Below are 14996 nucleotides of genomic sequence, written 5' to 3' on the forward strand. Positions count from 1 at the left end.
TGTATCAGTTGCTACGTTGATCTACCCTTGAGTGTCGCGGACAAGGTGTCAAACTACTTTTCAATACTTTTACTTATTATTACCAGTTAAAATTACATGCTATGCCGGTAATAGAACCCGTGACCGTAGTAAGTGCTCGACCTCCGAGGTCGCCTAGATGTAGATGTGATGTTCGGGATGTGTAATATATTGCCCCCTTTATGAGCTGTTCTATCCCCCATTTTGTTCTTATAGCACAGTCCTAGTTCATCAAGAAATTTGATTAATATTTTTGGTTTCAGTGGTTGAATTTCTTCTACGGTTTCGTTGTGCATTCCAAAACAAAGGCGCGTCGGTGCCAACTTTGTACTGCACGTGCCGTATTGTGTATAGCAATCTTCTCCTGATGCCCATTCAGTTTGCAAATTTGCTAGAAAGTTCTAGGATTGTTTATGTACAATGAGTGAATTCTATTTCCTCATTTTCTTTTTGTGTTTTTGTCTAAAGTATACATTGATAGTGTGAAACTGTGAATCCCAATGGTACAAAAGGGCTCAGGACCCATAAGCGTCCTGGGGTATTACAGCCCCTTCCTTGCAAAGGCGTCCGCTCTCTCGTTCCCCTCTACTCTCATACATGACCTGGGACCCAGCAGAGAGTGACTTTATTTTGAATACCTAATCTATTTGTTTGGTTTTGCAATTCAACGCTATTTTTAAGCTAGTGATGTTGAAACTTAGTGTTTTGTTGGCTATCTGACAAGATAACAGTTATATTCTTGTTTTTGTACCTTTTCTTCAGATTGAACTGGGTACATGAGCTTCAGCCTGAAGAATACGTGTGTTCTGAGCATTTGGTTCCAGGACCGAACACATATCATCTTGCGTTCTAGACCCACCCATGCACCAGTAGATGATGCCGTTCTTTTTTCCCCATTCTTTTTTTGCTACGTAGATTTATTTGGAAATTTTGACAACCGCAGTCGCCTAAGGTTGCCGTTAACCATAAAACGAACAGATTACAACTGTTATTTGTTAGGGGAAATATTAATTTATTTTCACATGGTGAGACGTAAACATCACAGAAAGTACATTAAAATTACTTTAGATAGAAGTTACTTTAATTTAATCGGTTCAGGCTTCACGGTATTATATAAATAAACATTTGAGAGAATTGTTTGTACAACAACGTGATGTTTGTTTATTTTGTGTGAGTTTGATATGAAGAGCTCCATCTAAAATTGACCCTCGACGATGGACATTTTTATCTTCTCCATTTAAAAACAATTCTTTGTCTTATTTAAAATCAACAATCAACATATATCTGTTATATGTATTTTAACCATAATTCGTGTAATCTGAAGTGGTAACTTAAAAATCTTGAAAATTGCAAACTTAATTCCAATTACGGCCTGTTTCATATTGTGGTCTTACAATTGCTTAACATCAGTAAACTTACCATCGATGAACTTCATATTTTTAACATTTATATCTCAAAAATGGCTTTAGACCGACCTTGATGTTAATTAACCCACCCTAGATCATCGAATTTGAGATTGATTCATATTTTGAGTTACATATTTGATTCAGAACGATTCCTTCATTCGGACTGAAATATACAAGAAACTTATCATAAAATGTCTAACCGACATATTACCAGCTGTGATGATAGTTCATCATCGTGAGATTTCTTCTTATTTTCTGCGAGGGGTCAACCTTATGAGGATTATTTCGTTTGGTAGGAGGTTAAAAATGCTGTTCTAGATCTAACGTCAATAAAAAAGGTTTACGACGTCGTTAAAGATTACAGTGTCTGTTAGACTGTTCGTGGCAAGATCGTAACACGATGTTATGTTGGAATTTTGTTTCTTGAACCTTGATCGTTTCCGATAATCTATCCTCCTTGTTTTGGCTTCTCAGATCGACTTTTCGCCATCTTAAATGGTTTGCTGGTCCTTTGCAACCAACCACTAAACACGGTGAAACGCAGAAACTCATATAGCAGACCAAAACGCCAATTAACGACCAGATCAGTATTTCTTTAATTTTCTTCATAATTTCTTCATCGTGTCTATATGGTGATAAACCCATAGTTACCAGTCTGATGGTTGTTCTAAACATGGCCAATTTTTGGATAGATATTCGAGCACCGATGTTGGCGATAAGCCAAAACGCGTACGTCTAAATAGACCAAAACAGCAAAGATAGGCAAACCAAAATAATGACAGTCTATTTCTTAAGTCTGTAAGGTACACATCTTATTCAGTAATCAACATGATTCTTCGGTAATTTCCACAAGAACGATATAGGGAGAATATGTATATGTGACACATGCAATTATGGCATCTAGATCGGTCTACAATTTTTGTTTTTTGCTGTTTTCGCAAATGCACAATGTTTCGTCTCAGAAATTTACATTTTTAACTGTTTAATTTTATATATTTTTATTTTAAGGCTTATATCAGAAGTATATGTTCGGAAAACGTTTTAATTTTAAAAGAGCCGTCACCCTTCCCAATGCAAGTTTGATCACTGCCGACATCTGTAATTATAAAGTAAATTTTTCTCCGTACCTCTTATGAAAAGACGTCCAGGTAAACAAATAGGATCAACAGGTGGGTTCGGGGTCGGGAAAATTAGAGGTAAATACAGGCCGTTTGGTTAAAGGGTGGTGTCAGCTGAGGGTGGGGAAGAGGAGGAAGGCGGCTCACTTTGTAGTCCGAGATCAAAGGGATAAGCCGACAAGCTAGGTGTTTAGACAAGACTTGTAAATCTGTGAGGCCACACACACTTCGGCACTTAACTCATAATGGAACCAAAGGGAGACTCGATCCCCCACCAATCGTAATTTTATCATAATCCTCCACTGTGACTTTGGATATCGTTTATATATTGGAATTTTTGTACAACGCCTCCGGTTTATTGGAAATGTTAATCTAATCCTTTTATCCCGGCCCTCCGAACTGCCGTCACGGCCGCGCATAAGCGTTAGACATTAAAAATAAGGATGGTATTAAAACTATATTTGAATTTTGTCCCCTCCTCCTAGGAAAATTTTTAATCTCAAATTATCACAGGCTGAATAAAGCTTCATTAAAAAATATAAATATTTAGCCCGATAGACCAACCTTTTTATTGAACAAATTATTGGGTTGGGCCCAGTTCACCCTCAAAATAACCTGTTATTTCGATTTCATGCAGCAATGTAAATGCCGAAAGGGCTTTTCCTTGATGAAGTAGGACATTGATCTGATTGTAGCAACAAAATTGATTTAGTTCCTTGGTTTTTAGTTAGTTAGGACTTAAAATTATTTTATTTCAATTAAAAAAAAATACGAGTGAATAATAGTTTGTCAATAATGTGCGTTTCTTAGTGACTTGTTGCTTCATAGTTTATTGAAGTCATGAGGAGCCGTCAAGAATGAGGTAGTTTAGCAAAATTATTTTTTCATTTTTTTTCGATGTTTCGGCCTTTACTCAGGTTATCTTCAGGGCATAAAGTGTGGTGCTATTCTTGTGGTGTCATATTGTTTTTTTTTTTTTTTTTATATTTTAGTAGAACAACTATTATCCAATTCACAAAACTTCCCAAAAATGTCCGATCTTGAAATCGTATAACTCTCGCACGCAATACCAATATGCCCCCACAGGAACTTTATGCCCTGAAGATGACCCGAAAAAAAAATTAAAAAGGTGTAGTTTTCCAAACTACCTCATTTTCGACCGTTCCTCACGACTTCAACAAATTTGTTAATAATCTTTCAATTAATTAATGTTTATGTAAGCTATTGGTTGAGATAAAAAGTCAGTGTCACGAGCGGGATTCGAACTCACGACCTTCGGCTACCTACATTGATACGGCTACATAGATTTCACGACATTTGAAAAATGGCAAAAAGGAGGGAAAATTCGAAACGAGGGGTTGAGATGGAAAATTATTGTCCGAGTGGATCGAAGGCACGATATAGCTCAAGTGGTAGAGCAGCGGCGTATTTAGCCGAAGGTCGTGGGTTCGAATCCCGCTCGTGACACTGACTTTCTTATATCAACCAATACCTTACATAAAGATTAATTAATCGAAAGATGTTATTTGGTCAATCGGACCACGAAATATAATGAATTTGTTAATAATGTTAGATTTTAAGTTGTTTGATTTTTCATCAAAAGTCATTCCATTTCAACACATCGCAGAAATACCTGAAATTTTGACATCTTTATTTACTTTTATTTAATTATTTATATAAAGCGCCGTAGCATCACATGCCTTTACCATCAGTCAATAAATGTATAATTATATTGTTGTTTTTTCGAACTTCCGGTTCCGTAGTGTGGCTTGTTTTTAATTTACTCGTTGACGTATTACGGTTCCGTGACAGCTTGGAAGCATAATCAATGACTATACGGTGCATGTGCCTCGTTATTTGCTAAACCCAAACAGAAGTGACTCACGCGAGTGGTACCCCGACCGAGAGACGAAACATTATCCAGTGCAGCATTTGTTACGTTATTCCTCGCAGCATAGCGAAAACTGCATAAACAAAAAATTAGGAACGTTTTAGTCTGATCTAGATTTTAAATGCTAGAATGTACTGGTTGGTATTCATGCCAGGTATGATATACTATATAGTGTACCTTTTAAACTTAATCAATCATAGATATCTATTTACAACATTGAAACATACGGTTTCTAACATAATTAAGCTGCGAATTGAGTTTGCAGTGAACGAGATAAAATAGTCGTCCATTATCAATTCCAGTTAAATATCTGGAAAATTAATAATAATAATTTGAATGTCCCGATGAATTGTCCTTATCACTGATGAAATTAGTTTTATTGTAACCATATCAGACAATACGCATTGTTAGATTGTCATTAATCATCCTGGTCCGTCTAGTTTCGCTGTTGGTTTCGATATTTGAATAGATCGACTATCATCCAGTTCGCAAAACTTCCCAAAAAATGTCCGACCTTTCATTGAAATCGTATAATTCTACCAAATTATCGATAACCTGGTTGAATTTTGGCAGTGTCATCTAAAATTAGTAATATTTTTCACTTTGATCTTTCAAATGGAAATATTAGCTTATATTTACTCAATTAAGAATAAGCTGATGAAAGTAATTAAAAAGTTAGTATTATAATATGTTTCCCACTTCGTAACCTTTTGTGTTAATAAAAAAATATATATAAATTTAAAAAGTACAATTCATATAAACTTAATACTCACACGTTTATTTTGCATCTGTCCCAAAAACCTTGTAACTTAAGTTTATTACAAATAAAAATTGATTGAACACTCACGTGTAAATGTAGTACAGACATATTTCATTTTTGCTAGTTTGAAGTGTCGTTTGTACAAATTATTCTCACCAAAATTTTTGGGGCAAAACAGGCTTTTTTTCCCTTTCGTCCAGTAAGAATCATTACTATCCCTCAATCCGCCTCACGAGAAATTCTTAATTTAAGCCCATCACGGCTTGTCTAATTTGTGCCTAATGTTTGTTCAGTGAAGTAGCTAATAATCGTTTAATGCTATTTCGCGCCATGACCCGTTTACTCTTTTGAAAGCTCACATACGCTTTGGCATTCTATCAGAAAATCCCGGAACATAATTTGTAACAAATTCTTGTGGACTGATTCAAAAGGTGAGACCTTGTTGGAACTGGGATTGGATCGAGGGAACTCAAGTAATTTTGCTCGTTCCTGTTCTCCAAACTTCAGAAATACTTTAAGTTCGAGAATTGTTGCTCTTGTTTCATCAATATTTGGACAGTCGAAATTCGGTGTTAGCCTACAAACGATTTCTTATTATTTATATAATCCATAATAGTGTGGATTACTCAGTTTTCACGCGTGAAATGTTGAACTCCTGACAAAAGACAAACCTAGACATGAATTATGTCTAATCAAATCCTTTGAACCGTAAGTTAAAATATTTTAAACGTTTAAAATACTTTACATTGCAAGTTTGATGCATGTGTTTACTTGTTTGGAAACTTGCCGAATCAGATTTCATTTATTTTAAATCGGTACAGTACATGTCACACTACTTTTTTTTACATTCCAAAATCCAGGAAAGAACATGCCTATAAACTATTTAAAATAGAGATGAAATGTCAAACTATGAACTCATCCATCTATAGCTGTACTAATGTAATAAAGAACTGTGTGGTATTTAGTGATCGTTAATTAATGATTATTTGGAGATCATGAGATGCGGTCTGGTGTGACGTAGGTTTAGAAAAACATTTTTTTTATCGTGCCAACGTTTCGATCTTTATTGAGATCATCTTCAGGGCCTGAGGTTTATAAACGTTTTTTTCAAATTCATTTTTTCACATTCTATACGAATATTTGTTAAATTTAAACAATGTTTATAAATCCCAGGCCCATCCACTAATACTAATAATACTACATCAAATCTATCAAATACAGACAAACCAACATACATTTCCATCCCATTCATTCACGGCCTATCACATAAATTAAACACATTTCTCTCTTACGATAACTTTGAAATAGCTTTCAAAAACTATAAAACAATCCACAAACTTTTTTGCAAGATTAAAGATCCCACACCAGCAACAAATGAATCTGACGTAATTTACAAAATCAATTGAACAAATAAATTGTTCGGCAACTTACATCGGTATTACATCCCAATATCTGAATAAGAGAGTAAAAGTAAAGCAACATATCTATGATTGCAAAAACCCAAGCAAAATCCTACAGCACTGGCTACCCACCATTTTGCTCACAAACACAATTTCGACTTCAACAATCCAAAAATACACATAGAAATGGTTTACATCAACAAAGATAAACTCAGCATCAATTACCGAACAGACACATATAAACTCAGCCGCAGCTACGTCAATATCATTAATCAAATTAAATATCCATAACATACATATATCATCATCATATCACACAAAACATATAAAACAATCCTCACATTCCACACATCAAACATTTCTACATAGTATAATTTTTCAACTATTTGGCTTTCCTTTCCCTAATTATCCCCGTCTATATAATCCTGAAAGGATAATCTGGCCGAACCATTGCCAACGTTTTTCCCTTCGTCGGTTCCTTTCACCTCAAAGAAGCCGACTCTTTATATAAAAATGTCTTTCTACACCGACATCCTTCCCCATCCCTTCAAAATTCAAGTTATATAAACATAAAACAGCAGTATCTCACTGGCACTCTCAAAATGACACACAAGAATGGCACAATTACGCAACAGACACTTTGAGTGACTAGAAATACTTTGATTGAATATAAAAAATATTTTTTTGTATTGTATAAATTCAATTGTTTCCACATCCTAGATGTATTTGTTAAATTTAAACAATGTTTGTAAATCCCGGGCTCTGAAGATGATCTCAATAAAGTTCGAAACATTGGCACGATAAAGAAAATGTTTTTCTAAACCTACATCACACCAGACCGCATCTCACGATCTCCAAATAGTCGTAATAAAGAACGTTAGTAGTAAGAGGTAATCTCAAAATATATTGGTCCGATTTTGATCAATTTTTTATTAGACGCGTTCCTTATGATCATAGGAATGACGTGGACATAGTGTTATATATTCTTGCAGTATCAAGTAAAGATTTGAAACTTTGTATGCAGTGCACCATACTGTACATATCGCAAAGCAAAGCAGTTCATAAGTAATAAAGCCGAACAAATCTCAACACTATTTCAAAAATAAATAATTTGTTAGTCTATTATCAAGTTTCAATTGGCACATAAAATATAATCTAAACATAAAATTATTTACTTAGAAAGTTAATTTACTTACAAGTCTCTTACAAGTTAATTATTTACTTGCATATACATTCGCATTTGTAAATAATTTGGCTTATGACTCCTGGCGGGATACCACTTCACGTTTTGACAGTATAGGGTCAGGCCTCGGTCTCCCAACCGAAGTTATACTCCAGTGGCTGGGAAATATCGATCAAGTGCTAGCCATGTAATTAAACCCTGTTTCCTCAAAAAATTGGAAGAGCGGACCCAAAGAATCTCTCCTCAAGCGCAATTCTCATGTAGGGTGCATTCCTACACGCTCTGCATAAGGATCCGGGGAATGGCCCCATCCAATACGTCTCCGAGTGGGACACATAGCAGTTCATACGCTAAATCATAAGTAATTTGTATTGTGATATTATCTTATATCATTTATTCCATTTCCAGTAAAACTGTATTTTATTAGTTTTTGTAGATCATTAGTAATTATAACGCTAGATATTTTTTCCCTTCTTCCAGCAACCCACGAAGAAGGGCAATCTATGTATGTTTGTAAACATTTAATTATATAGGAACAAGAAAGTAGTAGAACATTGCGTATAATTATTTAATATCGCATTTTTTTAGGTTTCTGAAATCTTAAATTGTTAAACTATTATCAATATATACGATTATTTATAAACAACAAATTTAACTGTCGATAATAAGAAATTTTCATAAATATACATTTTTCTCTTTTATAACCCTAAGAAAGACTCAATATTGCATCTACCAAATATATCACACAGACTAAATTTAAAAAACCGCTAACTTATGAAAAATTCAACAAGTACATATAATAAATACTGCATATAATATAGAGACAATTAAGAAAGTAAAAAACAAAACACATAACCCCCAACACCAACAACGCAAACCCTCAACAATACATAAATGATTAAAAATGCTCCATGAAAGAGTGGCAAATGGACATACATGAAATGTACATTCAACACGAATAAACTCACGCACATCATTTGATAATACTCCGTTCAAAACAGTACGCAACACGGAAAGAAACGAACCGACCGGAACAAATTAGGTAAAAAGTCAGACTTAATCCATCAACGAGGCCGACAGGAAAAGATTACACGACAGTACCCTTTCACCTTTCACGAACAAGTAAAGGGGAGTACGCTAAGTAAAATAAGTCAAAACTCCCGCCAATTAAGATGACGAAATGGCGAACTACATCGACCAAAAGTTAAATTTATGGGGTACTGTTTCGTCTGTCAGAAATTGGAAGAAATCTAACCAGTATCCACAAAAATTTCCCATAACTCGGTTAAAATCAGGTCCAATTTTTATACGAATTTTTGCAATATGAAATAGGACGTTGCTTTGATGCTCAAAATTTAATCAGGAATATTTTGAAATTTAAACAAAATATTTAGTCCTTTAAAGCACGCAACTTCTTAAAAAGTCAATAGCTCCACAGATAACCCCTATTTTTTATTTTTAAACTTTTTATAAAAAATTCGATGAAAAGGCGTATAAAAAAATTCATAAGTAATTATCCATAAAATAATCAAATATCGAAAAGAAGGCAGTAAAAAATTTATATTTTTAGTTTTTCTTATTATCATCTCTTGATATTTCTAAATATCGAAATGATAAATTTAAAAATGAATTTGGGTAGAATTATGAGACTTTTTCACTAGGTATGCAGGGTGATGAACTTGAGGTTTGGTCGTTTCCGATCATTCTGGTCCGCCCATCCTCGTTGTGCTTGCCAGCGACAAAATCTCCAAATCGATCAGCCTAAGGGGCTTCCACCTACACATTTAAATATTTTTAACTTTTAAGTAGCAAATTTTCATTTATAGAATTCGTCTAGAGGTCTACGGGATAATGAACCATTAGTTTTGTCGTTTTCCGTTCAGTCTGGTCCGCCTATTCTCGCTGTGTTTGCGAGCAACAAACTCTCAAAATTAGTCTAACACTTAAAGATTTTTAAATTCCAAGCAGAAAAGTTTATGCTAGGCCTTGTAATCATTTTATATGAATTCGACTAATAACCGACTCACTCTGAAAATGGCGAGAAGACGGAACGAGTCTGACAGACCAAAACAGCCATGATATCCAGGACAAAACCGACCGGAAAATATCGGTTGGAAATATGACAACTTTAAAAATGGAGAAAGGAATATCAGCCCAATATGTTTTATTTGTTTAGTTTTTGTGCAGTCTAATTTATTACTGTTATTGTTTTATCGTGTGATACAACATACTCAATTACATGGTTATTTCATTTCTATTTTATTTCATGTTTGCTTTTTAAAACTGATTTTTGTAAAATAATTTATTTATACATTTTTTGTCAAACAGCCAAATAGCTATGAATCATACAGTAATCCCCCGGCTACCTTTTTATGCGTAACATCGGGTTGCGAGACAGCTTGTTGGATATGTTTTTATGAGTTTGGCATTGCAACAGTCAGTTTCGAAGATCACTCGTGGGACAGCTGCTCTGATCCGATTCTTGTCGGCTCGCCAGAAGATTCAATAAAACATTTTTTCCATTCCTTCAGGCCGCAAGTGTTACGGGATCTCATTTGAATTCCTTTGGGATCGGGAATTTTTTTTCCTCTGCATTCTTCCGTTTATGACCGGGGGACGAGACGTTTTCGCTCCGTTTCGCCTTTCATCTGCCCACTCGGTGTTCCTTTTAAGAACCCACACTGTCTGTTTATACAGCGAGACTTAACGGCCCCACTTGCTCTAGGCCACACACGCTACGATATTTATTTTAATGAAATCGCTCTTAAATCTTTTTTTCGCGTCCAATCGAAGTATTTATTATATTTAATTGATATAACTTTTGGCTTTTTATTCCCAGGTTTTACAATGCCAAATAACACCACATTTCGTATAATGATTTTGACTGTCTAAGAATGATGTTTTCATAAATTACGTTAATACTTTTACTTGTATCTAAGAAGAAACATCAAATCAACCAGTGTTTTCTTTTAAACATTAATTTTTATGTACATTTACATAATTTGTACGTTTAATTCGAATATTTTCTTATTATAAAACTAATTATCTATACACAAAACTATACCTGATATACGTTAAATAGTTAAATAAAAATCTATTGAAATAACTATATATAAAATGCGTGGTGTTTAGTGACCGTTAGTTAATGATTATTTGGAGATCGTGAGATGCGGTCGGTGCCAACGTTTCGATCTTTATAGAGATCATCTTCAAGGCCTGGTATTTACAAATATTGTTTACATATAACAATTACATTTTGGATGTGGAAAAGTGAATTTATACAATGCAAAATATATTTTTTATATATTCAATCAAATCAATATCTGGACAAGAGAGTAAAGCAACATATCTATGAACACCAACACAATTTCGACTTCAAAAATCCAAAAGTATTACACACAGAACAAAACAAACATAAACGTAATTTCTTAGAAATGGTTTATATCAACAGAGATAAACACAGCATCAATTACAGAACAGATACATGTAAACTCAGTCGCAGCTACGCCAATATCATTAATCAAATTTAATACAGATAACATATCTATATACATTACATTCCACACATCAAATATTTTTCACATAGTCTAATTTCCCAACAATTTAGCTTTCCTTTTCCTATTTATCACTTTCTATATAATCCTGAAAGGATAATCTGGCCGAACCATTACCAACACATTTTTTCCCTTCGTCGGCTCTTTTCACCTCAAAGAAGCCGACGCCTTATACAAAAATGTCTTTTCTATACCGATATCCTTCCCCACCCCTTCAAAATCCAACATATATAAACACAAAATAGCAAAATCACACTGGCACTCTCGACACGTCACGCAAGAATGGAACAATTACACAGAAGACAAACACTTTGAGTGAGTAGAAATACTTTGATTGAATAAATAAAAAATATGCTTTGCATTGTATAAATCCACTTTTCCACATCCAAAATGTAATTGTTATATGTAAATAATGTTTGTAAATCCCAGGCCCTGAAGATGATCTCAATAAAGATCGAAACGTTGGCACGATAAAAAAAATGTTTTTCTAAAACCTACATCACACCAGACCGCATCTCACGATTTCTAAATAAATGTATTTGGTCATTTTGTTGTGGTCTGTGTTACAATTTGTCGGCAAATAAAAGCTAGTTCAACTTTGATTTTTGTGAAGAATAGACTTTTGAAAAATCAAGAAGGCCAGAATAGACAAAAAATATCGAAAACGACCAGGGTTTAAAAAGCCAAACTGTCAATATAACATCATAACAAGTTCTTAGTGCGAACAGTATAATAAAAGCGACCATCTTGATCAATTTGACAATCGTAAACATTTTTTTAACGTTAGACCTAAAAACAGCAGTTCTGACCTACCCAACAAAAATTACAAAACTACAAAACAAAAAAAGGAGAGAAAATTCGTATGGTTGGTTTGAGATGGGAAGTTGGTATCCCAGTGGATCGAAGGCACGATATAGCTCAAGTGGTAGAGCAGCGGCGTATTTAGCCGAAGGTCGTGGGTTCGAATCCCGTTCATGACACTGACTTTTTTATCGACCAATACCTTACAAAAAGATTAATTAATTGAAAGATATTATTTGGTCAATCGGACCACGAAATCTAATGAATTTAATATTTTGAGGTTTCATCATCCCTTTCACTTCAAGAAGAAAACTTTCTCGACACTCCTGAGAATATTGTTGCCTACATAATTTTTTATTTTAATTTCCCGAAGTTTCTTGAATAATATAAAGGCGATTAGAATATAAGAGGAATTGTAAGGATATCTCAGAGTTTATGGAGGACCTGCGTTCCAACCTATGTCCTAGGTGTGAAATCTGAACATAACAGTAAAAGGAATGCTGTAGTTTATCTCTCAAAACATTCAAGGGAATAATTGTTGGATTCGTGGTGAATAATGAAATCGAAACGAAATAAGTCCCATGATCTTTGTATATTTTTAAGAAAATATATGTTTTTTTGTCTCGGCAGCGTCCTTAAGGACAGCTTGGGCCTTAAGACCGAGGGGAATTTAAAATCATTCGTTTGTTTGCCATATTAATTTTATATAGGTAATTAGGTTAAGGTATAGATAATTAATGAAGTATAGGCAATTAGGTATATATTTAAGATAGTAATGTTAGTACAACTTGGACTTGAAATGAAGAAGCATGAGGTAATTCTATGAGATTCCAGCCTGCCGGCAGTTTATTTGAGTTGTCGGCAGAAAAGCACTTTGTGAAAAGGGGGCAGGTGTTTGCTGGCACACGATACGGACCACCCTCGGGTGCCCAGCTTTGTCTATTTCCTAGAAAATAGACAACCACCCCCACCCAAGCCGGCCCGTAGCGGTGCCCCCTGCTTCTTAGGTCCGCCTCTCCCCTCTCTAAGCGAAGTCCCCTCCACGGCACTTGGCCTAAAGGTAAAGAAAGTTTCTTTAAGCACGCTCAGATAACAAACGGCCAGTCTTTTAACGAGTGTTGCCACAGTCGGGGTGTGCTGCCGGTCGCCTTCATCCATCACCGAGGGTTTGTGATAAAATCGTGTCTTAAAACTTAGTCGTTCAGTGGTTCTTCTTTTCGCCAAGTTGTGATCAACCTCGTGTCTCACCAACGGTTTTGTGTCCTGTGCAAGAAGAGTTCCTTAGTTCTACACAACACTAGTGCTTTATAATTTTATATTATATCCAATTTATTCCAGTAGTTCTTAGATAAATGTGGAAATGCTCAGCAAATATGTCGGATTACTCTCTTTATCAGGTATTGTGAATTTTTATATTTATCTGTAACTATTTAAATATATAAAACAAAAACAACCGGCAAATATGAATTACTTGTATAAATATGGTTCAACTAAGTAATACTTTATTTGACTAAACATAAGCACAATTCATTAAATTCACTAGCACAATGCTATGCTTCATGGTTTCCAGTTAACTAAGATTATTCTTGTGAAGGGTTATTATTTGTTGATGAGGCCTTGTGAAAGTTAAAAATTGAAGACAAAGCTGAGAATTTCTTTTCCATTTGTTTTACCAGGGAGCTGGGAATTTACGTTTCTATCTAGTTTAACGAGCAATTTTTAAATGACGATAAAATTATTTCGGTTGGACTTTTCCAAATTGAAATGCCCATTTTTTCCTACTGGGAGCAAGGTCAGTTTTATCATTTTACCAGTCAAAAAGTTCTCTTGTAAAATTATGGTTTGTAAACCTTTTATTTAATATGTAATACACCTATAGTGGGTCTGTGGGCTTTTATGGTATGAAAATGCTTCAGACACGTGGGTGGTGGTGCGTATTTTTTTCTTTAGATAAAGGAAAATATTCTTTAAATGACAAGTAGAAACGATTTTCCTTCCCATGTTGTTCATTTTAATTATCGTTTCGTACGGTTAAAACCTTCGTATTGGCTGAAAAGGGTTCGACATGTCGGTTTGTTTCTCGGCCCACGATGGGTTTGTGTATGTATGGTCCAGGAAAGATCCAAGACCTTTTGTATTTCGTGTCTCTATAATTAGAAAAAAGCGGGTTTTTGCCAATTTTTGAAATGGACGAAATAGATTTAGGTTGTTCATAAAAGGAAGCATAGCAACAGGTTTGTTTTGGTTTTCAGCGCAATCTAGCTGTGTCCCTGTGCCATGGTAGAACCTGTCATTCAGTAAGGAAGTATAACATTGCCAAATTTTATTGACTTATTCATTTTTTATTTGTAATTTCATGATATGTAAATAAATTCTTTGTTAGTACGTAAATGTGTGTTAGGATCTCTCGGTCAGGTTTCCTTATTCTCCTCTAATACGATTAGAGAACTCTTAGCCAGTACGATTAGCCTTCTTAGCCAACTCACGGCATTTTAATATTTTGTAATTCTCTTAGATGTTTTACCGTTGGCCCCGTTATCGAACACGGGTTAGGTAAAGTCTCGACTACCAGGAATCTTTTTTTTTGTCGTAGCCCCAATGGGCTCAGAAGGATACGGCCGTTCCTTTCAAATAGCTCGGTACCTGGCCGGCGACGAGACCTGCACAGGAATTGGGCATAATCTCGTCGGTGATGACATCAAAAGGCTCGCCGTGTTGGGAATTTGTGGCTAATTGAACGTGAATGGGAGCCGTTTTTAGGTCGGGCCATTAAAGTAGTGAGACCAATGACTAGAATGTTGTGAAATCCGAGGATAATTTAAGAGAGGCCAGATAACACGTAAGAAATTATGTAAACTTGGCAAA

General features: G+C 34.9%; 1 protein-coding gene across 7 annotated transcripts in view; it reads left to right on the forward strand.

Moving 5' to 3' along the window:
• LOC106670580 (axin) overlaps positions 1-14996 on the forward strand; it is a 78690-nt gene that overhangs the window by 38757 nt on the left and 24937 nt on the right. The window contains exon 1 of one of the 7 annotated variants that reach the window (XM_014401054.2): positions 13247-13528. The exons of the other annotated variants lie outside the window; for them this stretch is intronic. The gene's annotated coding sequence lies outside the window, so the exon portion shown is untranslated. Of the gene's footprint in view, positions 1-13246; positions 13529-14996 lie in introns of those variants that run through there. 7 annotated transcript variants of the gene reach the window in all.

This window comes from Cimex lectularius, unplaced genomic scaffold, assembly GCF_000648675.2.
Source record: "Cimex lectularius strain Harlan isolate CLEC.00 unplaced genomic scaffold, Clec_2.1 scaffold153, whole genome shotgun sequence".
In the NCBI taxonomy this organism is placed as follows: Eukaryota; Metazoa; Arthropoda; class Insecta; order Hemiptera; family Cimicidae; genus Cimex; species Cimex lectularius.